This window comes from Cervus elaphus, chromosome 17, assembly GCF_910594005.1.
Source record: "Cervus elaphus chromosome 17, mCerEla1.1, whole genome shotgun sequence".
Taxonomy (NCBI): domain Eukaryota; kingdom Metazoa; phylum Chordata; class Mammalia; order Artiodactyla; family Cervidae; genus Cervus; species Cervus elaphus.
This window is the reverse complement of record NC_057831.1, coordinates 13,641,972-13,654,206: the sequence shown is the minus strand read 5'-3', so window position 1 is coordinate 13,654,206 and position 12,235 is coordinate 13,641,972. Positions and strand designations below refer to the sequence as shown.

At 36.6% G+C, this 12,235-nt stretch overlaps 1 long non-coding RNA gene and 1 other non-coding gene across 4 annotated transcripts in view; one reads left to right on the top strand and one right to left on the bottom strand.

Moving 5' to 3' along the window:
- Window positions 1-12,235, top strand: part of LOC122673292 — a 60,782-nt gene that overhangs the window by 35,769 nt on the left and 12,778 nt on the right. The window lies entirely within an intron of this gene.
- On the bottom strand, window positions 11,428-11,500 carry TRNAK-UUU. The gene has a single exon. It is a non-coding gene; the product is annotated as a tRNA-Lys (tRNA).

The following is a 12,235-nucleotide window of genomic DNA, read 5'->3' as shown; positions in this document are numbered from 1 at the left end:
CCATAGATAGTATACATGCTGTTCTTTTGAAATATCCCACCCTCACATTCTCCCACAGAGTTCAAAAGTCTGTTCTGTATTTCTGTGTCTCTTTTTCTGTTTTGCATATAGGGTTATCGTTATCACCTTTCTAAATTCCATATATATGTGTTAGTATGCTGTAATGTTCTTTATCTTTCTGGCTTACTTCACTCTGTATAATGGGCTCCAGCTTCATCCATCTCATTAGGACTGGTTCAAATGAATTCTTTTTAACGGCTGAGTAATATTCCATGGTGTATATGTACCACAGCTTCCTTATCCATTCATCTGCTGATGGGCATCTAGGTTGCTTCCATGTCCTGGCTATTATAAACAGTGCTGCGATGAACACTGGGGTGCACGTGTCTCTTTCAGATCTGGTTTCCTCAGTGTGTATGCCCAGAAGTGGGATTGCTGGGTCATATGGCAGTTCTATTTCCAGTTTTTTAAGAAATCTCCACACTGTTTTCCATAGCGGCTGTACTAGTTTGCATTCCCACCAACAGTGTAAGAGGGTTCCCTTTTCTCCACACCCTCTCCAGCATTTATTGCTTGTAGACTTTTGGATAGCAGCCATCCTGACTGGCGTGTAATGGTACCTCATTGTGGTTTTGATTTGCATTTCTCTAATAATGAGTGATGTTGAGCATCTTTTCATGTGTTTGTTAGCCATCTGTATGTCTTCTTTGGAGAAATGTCTGTTTAGTTCTTTGGCCCATTTTTTGATTGGGTCATTTATTTTTCTGGAATTGAGCTGCAGGAGTTATTATGCTTTCAAGTTTTAAAGCATAGTCTTTTCACCCAGTATTCCAAGACAGGTGAATATACATTATAGATACCATTTATAATGATTTTAGCAAACCTATAAACTCATATCTGGAATCAATAAGATTAAATTTTCTCTGCTAAGAGAAATGGGCAAAGACTGAGTGGAGTTGCAGAAAAATAGAATTGCTGTGTATAGACTTGAAATTGCAATTTGAGAGAGGTGCACCCTAAGGGTAAAATGTGGTATCTCCATTCCATGAGCTTACTAAATGCTTACTAAATACTTACTAAATACCATGAAACAATAAATTACATGGGTATGAAACAATTCCTAGACTTAGTTGGTATATAGTTAAATAATCTGATAAATGGTATAGGTAATAGTAAGTGCTGTCCGAGTTCAAACACTATGGTCTGGGGGGGTGGGAGAAAAGTTTCATGGAGGAAGTGGGGCCTGAGAAAGTTGGAAGCTGGTGCAGCACTGTATGGTTCAAGGTCCTGGGAAGCTGCCACCCTCCTGTGGGGTATCACACTGTCCCTAGACTTGGGGGACCGTTGACTATGCATGGTCTTATTAGCCCAAGTCTTGTGAGATACCTATCTAATAAGCTTCCACACCATCAAGGTAGTGCTTTTGTACCAGATTAATAGTTCTGGTTGCCCTTCTTCCTCCAAGAGGTGAATCAATGCTGTCATATGTCATATCCCTGTTTAGCTCTATCACAACTAAAAATTTGATTACAAGAATACTCATCTTCACAAAAACTCTCACCTTTGTTCCATTCTGCCCAGCACTTAATTTGATCCTCCCGCTCCCATCCTATTTCCCTTTAGAGCCCTTGTTCTTCATCAGAATACTACCCTATGTGTTCCAGTTCTCCTAGGAACATTCTCTTAGACTCTTGTGTTGGTGAAAACTGCCTGTCCCTTAATAACTGTTAGCTTTAATGTGGCCCTCTCGAGTAAAAGCTGCTTGTTCTTTCTCACACTGACTAAATGAGGTATAAGATGAAATTTTAAGGCAATATAAAAACTTGAACATAAAATTTTTCTTTGCCATTTGGGCTTCCTCCCTCCCCTCCAATGTGATTATGCATCTGCATTATGTGTTAACTAGACCTCCCCAGTGGAAAAAATACATGCTCAACCATAAGGATCAATTTTTCTCTTTCTGGCACCAGCCATATAACTCCTGAGATGATAACATTCCTTAAATCCTGTAAGGGGTTGTGATGACCCAACACTCACCTTGTAGGTGCATACATCTTTTGTGAACTTTTTGTGCAGTGCCAATATAGCTCTTCCCTTAAAGATAGCGATTGGTGCAGGAAAGACTGGTCAGAAGACCTAGGAAGATACTGCACTGTACCTGATGGAAGTTCTTAGATTAAACACTTATGGTCTTGTCAGTGTTACTAGCTGCATTGCTTGTATTCTGCCTATTTTACAAGATGACTGTTTCTTGCATTACTAAATGTGTGATGGAGCCTCAGATAAAATTAATGATGACTAAAAGAGAAAAACAAGTATGGTATATTAATGCTTGTATATGGAATCTAGAAAAATGGTATTGATGAACCTAGTAGAGAATGGACTTCTAGACACAGTGGGGGAAGGTGAGGGTGGGATGAACTGAGAAAGTAACATTGACATATGTGTAAAATAGGTAGTTAGTGATAAGTTTTTGTATAACACAGGGAACCCAGCCTGGCACGCTGTGGGAGGGAGGGATCGGGGGTGGGCTCGGGGGAGGGGAGGCTCAAGAAGGAGGGGATATCTGTATAATTTGACTGATTCACATTGTTGATGGCAGGAAATAACATTGTAAGGCAATTTCCCACCAATTAAAGTTTTTTTTAGAAGTAATGATGATTTGAAATGATTAACTAAACATATAGTCTTATAAGATCAATCAGTCACAAAATGCCTCCCAAACCTTTTTTGAAATTAAGACTGAAAAGGCAAAGGATTATAAAATGAAAAATGTTGCCCATCATCTAGCTCTATAAAAATCAAGCCATTAGCTACTACAGGCACTAATGTATGATAGATACACCCTGAATGGAATTCAGGGTGAAGGTCAATATGGGGCACTTTGTGCCCTGGTAAAACTTGCAGAACTGGCCCTCAGATACTTAGAAATTTTCAGGAGAAAATTTTATGAACCCAGTTTCTTGCTGTTTGCATAATTACAAAAGCATCAAAACCATTAGCAGCAACGATCTGCTGAGACGTGTGCTTGAATGCACATGCCCCCTTTGCCAAAATCGCAAACATACTAGCTTCCCCACTAGCCTCATCAGACAGTTCTCAGAGCTCTCTGAGAACTGTCTCCCAGGTTATAATCCTCAGGTTGACTTGAATAAAAATTTCCATTTCTTTCTCGGATTGACTGTTGATTAATTTTTCATTGACAAAGAGATTGGGTTGTTGTTGTCTTTGGTTTTTATTTCCTCTACTAGTTCTTCATTCTTTTCTTTCCTGCAAATGCCCACTACTACTTTTGAGATTTGTGCCACTTCCATAATATCCCTCTTCCATATTTTTTGTCATAGTTGTATATTTGCCTACTTACTAAAGCCCTTTTATTCAAGAATCTAGATTCCTTAATCCTGTGTATTTCTTTTTGAAATACATAAATAAATCATCCAAAATGATATAGTTTTTTTGGCTCTTTGGTCTTCTCATCTTTAAATTCCTTTTATTTCTCTTGGGAAGCCTCTTTTATACAGGATCTTTTCAGAAAATATACCACTTCTGAAATCTGGGTTCTCAATAACTGAATCACCCGAATCACTATTTTTCTAGAACATTTATTCAAGTATCTCTACTGCCAAAATTCTTCAAGCACATGAAGATTCTAACCCCTACTCAAATGTTTTAGTGGTCCACTCCAAATTTCATTTTTTTCCCTACTATTCTGCCTACTTTCTCTCTTCATTCTAATAACTTGGTTGCAATTTTTCTTTAACCCCTTGGCCCTGTGTTCTTCCATTTCGATTACCTTGCAGAATTCTGCCATTTGCTTTTGTAACTGAACTTCAGTTGGAAAAACTTTTTCTTCTTTTCACTCACCCTTTTCCTTTGGCTTCTGCTTCATGACTGGTATTGATTTTTTAGCTTAATGCTATTGTCACTGTTTCCTCTCCTGGCTACTCCTCCTCTGTTAGACCTTTAAATGCTCAGACAGACCCACCTAGATCTTCTTTGCATCTTAAACATACTCTTTCTAAGTAATCATTTGACTGAGATACGAATTCATTTTTTATTCTGATGACCTTGAAATGTTTATATTTATCCCTGAGCTCTTGGCTTGTATTTCAAACTACTTATTTAAATCAAAATTGGATGCTTCCACACCTCTCAAACATAACCTATTTTAGGGAGCAGAAATACGTGGTTTTTCCATTCTAAATCTCTTGTTTAAACTTCTCTCTTTCTTTGCCACCTTGGCAAATAACGTCGAAATCCATCTAGTTGTCTCTTCTAGAAGCAAAAGAGTAATTTGTTCTTTCTTTCTTTTTCTTGATATACCAATATACCAGTAAATATTATTGATTGTGTCCCCAAATTATTCTCCAAATTTGTTTACTTCTCTTCATCTCCACTTTCCTATGTCAGTTCGGATCACTATACTTTTTTTGCCTTAAATATAGATACTAACTTGCTTTTTTTTTTTTTTTTAAATGTATACTATTATTCCCTTCAGATCATTCCCTACAAAGCAGTATAGTATGACTTGGAGTCTAATCATGCCATTTGTCTTCTTAAAATCCATCAACAATTTATAATTATTCTAAGACTATAAAGCAGACTTCTTCCATGACCTAGAGAATCACACATGGTCTGGTCTCTGCCTACTCCTCAAATCCATTGCAAGCCACTCTCTGGATAATTCACAATGTTATTGATACTGTAGTCTTTTAAAAATTTAATCAGCCCATCAAGGTTTTTCCCATCCATATTTATTTGTAGTCCTTGTTGCATCACTATGAAACTGTTTTTGCAGGCTTCAATTTTAACACCATAAAGGCTGCATCTTTGTCTTTCTCATTCCTTGTTGATTTCCCAGCACCTAGAATGGTGCCTGTCACATAGTAGGTATTCAGTATGCGTTTACTAAGTTAAATACATGAATAGATTCATCCCTAAAGGTTTAGCTAGAAATTCCCCTCCTCAGATGGGCCTTTGCTAAATACTGTTTCTGAGGTAGCTCTTACCCCAGATTAAATTACATTTAATCTGTCCCTTATCACTTTAATGGTATTCCATAGTATTTTAATTTTCTTCAAAGCAGTTGTTTTAATCTGCAGTTATCTTGCTTATTTATTTACTTGCTTGATTATTATCTGTGTCCTCTAGTAGAAATATAAAATCAGTAAGGGCATTTTCTGGCTTACTTGTCACTGAAACTTTAGTGCCCAGCATGATATCTGCACACAGCAAATCTGTACAGAAACCCCTGGTAAATACTATGAAACAAACTAATGAATAAGAGGGGAATTCCCTCACATGATATTGAATCTGCCTGCAGTGTGGGAGATCCATGTTCCATCCCTGGGTCAGGAAGATCCCCTGGAGAAGGGATCTCCAGTGTTCTTGCCTGGAGAATCCCGTGGACAGAGGAGCCTGGTGGGCTTCAGTCTATGGGGTCGCAAAGAGTTGGACACGACTGAGCAACTAATACTTTCAGGGCCCAGTGTGATACCTGCACACAACAAATCCGTACAAAAGCCCCCAGTAAATATTACAAAACAAACTAATGAATACATAAAGAAACAAAAAGAGCAGTGCAGAAAGATTTCTGAGGAAAGGATGAAAGAAAATGAAGGCAGACTATGGTAAACAAGTTAAGTGAAAGTAAATGTAAAGACTGTTGTTTACTCCCATTAAGATTACTTATAAAAATGCCACATTGCACAGGTTCTTTTATTAACTCATCCAGAGAGTACAATTTGTTCTTCCCCTTTATTTTCCTCCTTGCTCTGAGCCAATTTCTTACCCATGACAAATGTTCTCTCAACCTCTAGTCATGGTGGAAATATTTTTTTCCAGCCTTTGATGTGGAAATTTTTCAGTGGTTTTGGAAATTTAAATGGATTAGTCAGACGTAGTTTTTTTTCCTGTGCTAAACCAGGAACACATTCCTTCTCAGATAGGATTTTATCTGGATGTTTAGTAATCCCACCTTTTGTACATGCCTGAACTTAACTCATAGCTGTCCCAGTGCTGTATTATGGTTGTCAAACTTTTCTACAAAAAATATTGTCTACTGTGGTTTTGAGTTTTTAATTAAAATATCCATTCATCAAAAAGTGCACAAAATGTGAATGTAGAACCCACCTTCCACATCAAGAAATAAAAAGTTGCCAGCACCACAGAAGACCTACTTCTTAATGCACTCCCAATTTCTATCATTTCCCTTCTCCACTGTAGTTTGGTTTGATTTAAAATTCATAATTCATATAAATAGAACTATAAAATATGTATTTTTGTGCCTGGCTTATTTCATACAATATTATGCCTCAAAGATTCATTCATGCTGTTATGAGAAGCAGTATTTTATTCTTTGTTATTGCTGTTTTTTGTTACACTGGACACATTATCACAATTTATCTATCCATTTCATTATTGATGGCATTTGGGCTTGTTTCCAGTTTTTGGCTCTTACAAATAATGCTGAGAATTCTTTTACATGTCTCTTGAGATACATGTGTAAGCATTTCTCTAGGGGATATCCCGGTATTAGGATTGCCATCTTATAGGGTGTGTATATATTCAGTTTTAGAGAATACTATTTAATAGATTTCCAAATTATTGACAATAGTTGAACACTAACCAACAGAATATGAGAATCCCAGTTGTTTCATGTTCTTGCATATCTTGATACAGAAAGTCCTTTTAATTTTAGCCATTCTAGTGGGTATGCAGTAGTAGATAATTATGCTTTAATCTTCCTGATGACTAGTTCTGTACCACACTTTTTCATTGATTTATTGGTCATTTGGATATGTCTCTTGCCGATTTTTCTTTTGCATTGTGTATTTTTCTGTTATGAATTTTCTAAGTATGTTTTATTGATCCTGCTTATATGCTCCTTCTCAGTCATATGTATAGCAATATTTTGCTCATTTTTTGGACTTGTTTTTTAACTTTCCTAATGCTATCTTTTGATGAACACATTTTTTACATAGTAAAGTGGTTTAATGATCATACCTCCCCGTTACTCTTAGAACTTTTTGTTCTTGTATAAGAAATGAGCTACCTAGCTCAAGGTTGTGATATATGACTTTGTATTACCTTATCAAACTGTATAACTCTTTTCTTATCTAGATCTATTCTCTATCTAGAATTGTTGTTTATGTGAGAAATATGGGTAAAATTCATTTTTTTACCCATGACTCACACATCCATATTCATTTATTACCCGTACCTCATGGACGGTGGATATCCAATTAAACTAGCACTATTTATGAAAAAGTCCATCCTTTGCTCACTGTGTTTTAGAGCTAATTTGGCATAAATCAGGTGAGTATATTTATAGTTTCTCTGTGCCGTTACATTGGTCTATTTTTCTATCTTTATGCCAGCAAAACACTGCCTTAATTATTTCAACTTTATATTGTTTTGATTTTGGCAAAACAAGTCCCACCTTATTTTCATTCAAGAGTGTTTTGGCTCTTTTTCTTTTCTTTTCTTTTTTTTTTTGAGACTTGTTTTTTTAGAGAAATTGTAGGTTTACAAAGAAATTAAGAGGAAAATACTGACATTCTTCATATATTCCTTACCCCAACACATGCATAGCCTCTCCCATTATCAACATCATTCAGCAGAAAGGTAATTTTTTTTTTTTTTAATAAGGATGAACTTAAAGTGACTCACCATAATCATCCCAAGTCCATTATTTACCTTAGGGTTCACTTTTGGTGTTGTACATTCCATGGGATTTAGGCAAATGTATAATGACATATAATCATCATTATTATATCATTCAAAGCATTTTCACTGCCTTAAAAATTCTCTGTGTTCTGCCTATTCACCTCTTCCTTCCCCTCCCCTCCCCCAGCAACAACTGATCTTTTTATTGTCTCCACAGTTTTGCTTTTCAAGAATATGATATAGTTGAACTCTTTCAGCATGTAGCCTTCTCAGATTGGCTTCCTTAGCTTGGTAGCAGGCACTTAACATTTTTCCGTGTCTTTTTATGGCTTGTGACAGATTCTTTCTTTTTTAACACTGAATACTGTTCTATTGTCTGGATATACCAAAGTTTATTTATTCATTCACCTGTTGAAGGAGGTTGCTTTTAGGTTTTGCAATTGTGAATAAAGCTACTATAAACATCCACGTACAGGTTTAGGTGTGGACACGAAGTTTTTCACTCTTTTCAGTAAATACTGAGGAGAATGATCACTGAATTGTTTGGAGAGAGTGTGTTTAGTAAGAAACCATCAAACTCTCCCAAAGTGGCTGTATCATTTTGCAATCCCACTAGGAATACATAGAGAGAGTTACTGTTGTCCACATTCTCATCATCGTTTGGTGTTGCCTGTGTTCTGGACTTTGGTTATTCTAATTTGTATGTAGTGATATCTTGTTTTAATTTGCTTTATTGTAATGACATGTGATGTGGAGTATCTTTCTTTTGCTTATTTGTCATCTGTATATCTTCTTTGGTGAGGTGTCTGTTGAGGCCTTTGGCCCATTTTTTCACTCGAGTTGTTTGAGCTTTGATTGTTCTTAACCTTTTGTGTTTTCATATAAATTTTTGAATCAGCTTGTCTAGCTCCACAAAAGAAAACAAAGAACCTGTTGAGATTCTGATTGGGACTACATTGATTTTATAAATCAATTTGGGGAAGTTAACTTCTTTATCATATTGAGTCCTCCAATATATTATCACAGCATTTCATTTGTAGGTCTTTTAAAATTTACATGCAAGATTTATAGTTTTCTATGTGGAAATGTTGCACATGTTTTGTACATTTATTTTGAGTATTGATACTCTGTGCTGTGTAAATAGCATCTTTACATATATTTTAAAAATTATGTTAAAAAATCCCTTTTTTGAAAACACAATGTTAGGCAACAGACAGACTATGTAGAATAAAGGTAATACAGAATATTTTAAAGGTAAAATTCACATAGTTTTTGATGTTACTTGTGAATCAGTCATTCATTCATTCAAACTTTAATGAATGCCTACCACTTACCAGATTCTTTGAGATTCATAAGGGACATGAAATGGTCCAAATACAATATAACAATTCTATAAAAGAGGCATGTATACAGAACTATATGTATATATATAATATATACATATTATATATCATATATTATATACATATGTAATATATACATATTGCATATTATATAATATGTACAGATCATATGCATATATACATATATGTATGCATTATATACATATTTTGTAAATATATTTATAGTAAACATATATAAATATAGTTATATATAATTTAAAAATTTATAAATTCTTTTTCATGTGTATTATCTAATTGAATCCCTTTGACAATCTTGTGAATTTAGTCTTGTTAATTATCGTGGTAGGAATAGGAACTCATACAGGTCCCACAGATTATAATTATGGGGCTGGTACTCAAACTCAGGTCCTGGACTCTGAAGGAGGAGCTCATCCCCCTGTATCATAAACTTTCCCTGGCACTGAAGTCCTACCAACTTATGAGGTACAGGCTTCCCAGGGGAAACATTCTGATAAATAGAGATCAATGTTGAGATCAGCATGCATTCTCCTGGAACGTAAACTCCGTGAGAGCTCATGCATAGCAAATGACATGGCAAGAGAATGGCCTGCACAAATGAAATAATCACACATCTCTTTGATCTTTAATGGCAAGTGTGCTTTTCTAAGTTGTTTTTCTGCAGTTTCCAAGCTAGGCTCTGAGTCATCCCACAATAAGGCAGTTGAAAGAACATTTTAGCTCAGACTTAAAGATGCTAAAAGTAATCATAATAAGTTTGAAAGCAAAGAGTGAATCATTTTTAGATACCAGTTTATTCAAGTCATTTACTGTAACTCTTTTGTAATATATGATTAGCTGTCTTATCAACTCATCTGACCCTCAATAGATTTGAGAAACTTATAAAAATATGTAATTTAATTTGAAAGGAATATAGGTCTATATCCTAGTACTCATCCACTAGTACTTTGTCAAAACCTTGGGTATGTGAATTACTCTGTTTCAAATCAATGGAATAATTTTAGATTTAAGTCTCCCCTGGTGGCTCAGTGATAAAGAACCCAACTGCCAACACAGGAGATGCGGGTTCGATCCCTGGGTCGGGAAGGTCCCCTGGAGAAGGAAATGGCAGCTCACTCCAATATTCTTACCCAGAAAATCCCCTGGACAGATGAGCCTGGCGGCCACAGTCCATGGGGTCACAAGAGTCAGACACGGCTTAGCAACTAAACAACAGCATCAGCTTTAGACATAATTTACTTAATCTCTTCTGTTAGTTCCATATAATATGACAACAATAATTGTAAATTTAATTCAGAATTTTAATTAATTTATAAATTGTTATAGAATCATAGAAATGGATTATTTTTCGTGTGTAACTGAATTTTTCTAAGTTTTCTATTCTGTTTCCCAGGGCTGTTTGTTTCTGCCCCAGTGATACCAGACTACCCTCATCATTATAGCTTTTTGCATTTTTAGGAACTGAGGACTTCCCTGGTGGCCCAGTGGTCTCACTGCTAGGGGCACAGGTTTGACTTCTGGTCTGGGAGGCAGTTCTGCATGCTTTGTAGTGTGAACTTCCTCCCCCTCCCAAAAAAAAAAATAATAATAATTCAGTTAAAATGAACATAACATGAAATTAATAATTTTAGGACATACAAGTTACCCACATTCAGTCCATTCACCATGTTGTGTAATCACTACCTGTACCTAGCTCCAAAACATTTTCATCATTCCAAAAGAAAATCCCATATGCATTTAATAGTTCGGTCCCAGCCCCTGTCTCTCTAGACCCTGGAACCATCAATTTGCTTTCTGCCTCTATGGATTTACCTATTCTGTGTATTTCATGTATATGGAACTATATAATAGGTGACCTTTTGTGTCTGGCTTCTTTCGTTTAACTGTTTACATGAAACTTTTTAAGGTTCACCCCTATTGTAGCATGTGTCAATGCTTCATTCCTTTTTATAGTTGAAAAATGTTTGACTCTGTGGCTATACCACATTTGTTTGTTCATTCATCAGCTGATGGTCACGTGAATTGTTTCCACCATTTGGCTCCTGTGAAGTGCTGCTATGAATGGAATGCTCTTTAAAGGTTACTTATTTTTTTAATCTCCCACCCACTGCACTATTACCAACGTTGGTCAAATATATTCAATATGAGTCCAATGGGTTCTTTTTCTTGTTCTTTAGTTGTTAAGTCTCATGAGGGTACCTCATAAAAGAAACTATTCCAGTATTGTTGTTTAGTCACTAAGTCGTGTCTGACTCTTTGTGACCCCATGGACTGTAGCCCATCATTTCCTTCTCCAGGGGTTTGTCCAGATCCAGGGGTCGAACCCAAGTCTCCTGAACTGGCAGGTGAATTCTTTACCACTGGGCCACCAGGGAAGTCCTAAAACGCAGAACCATAGTGTATGGACAGGGACTTAAACCCTGAACCCTCAGATTAAAAGTCTGATGCTCTACCAACTGAGCAACCCAGGCTCTATTCCAGTTTTAGTCAACAGTAATTGTTGGATAATTCTCTATATCTAGCCAAACATTTGTGTTTTCTAATTCTATTAAAATCACTTTAAAATATCAGTTCAGTTCAGTTCAGTCGCTCAGTTGTGTCCGACTCTTTGCAACCCCATGAATCACAGCACGCCAGGCCTCCCTGTCCATCACTAACTCCTGGAGTCCACCCAAACCCATGTCCATTGAGTTGGTGATGCCATCCAACCACCTTATCCTCTGTCATCCCCTTCTCCTCCTGCCCTCAATCTTTCCCAGTATCAGGGTTTTTTTCCAATGAGTCGGCTTTTCGCATCAGGTGGCCAAAGTATTGGAGTTTCAGCTTCAGCAACAGTCCTTCCAATGAACACCCAGGACTGATCTCCTTTAGGATGGACTGGTTGGATCTCCTTGCAGTCCAAGGGAGTCTCAAGAGTCTTCTCCAGCACCACAGTTCAAAAGCATCAATTCTTTGGCGCTCAGCTTTCTTTATAGTCCAACTCTCACATATATACATGACCACTGGAAAAACCATAGACTTGACTAGACGGACCCTTGTTGACAAAGTAATGTCTCTGCTTTTCAATATGCTGTCTAGGTTGGTCATAACTTTCCTTCCAAGGAGTGTCTTTTAATTTCATGGCTGGAATCACCATCTGCAGTGGTTTTGGAGCCCAGAAAAATAAAGTCAGCCATTGTTTCCACTATTTCCCATGTTTCCCCATC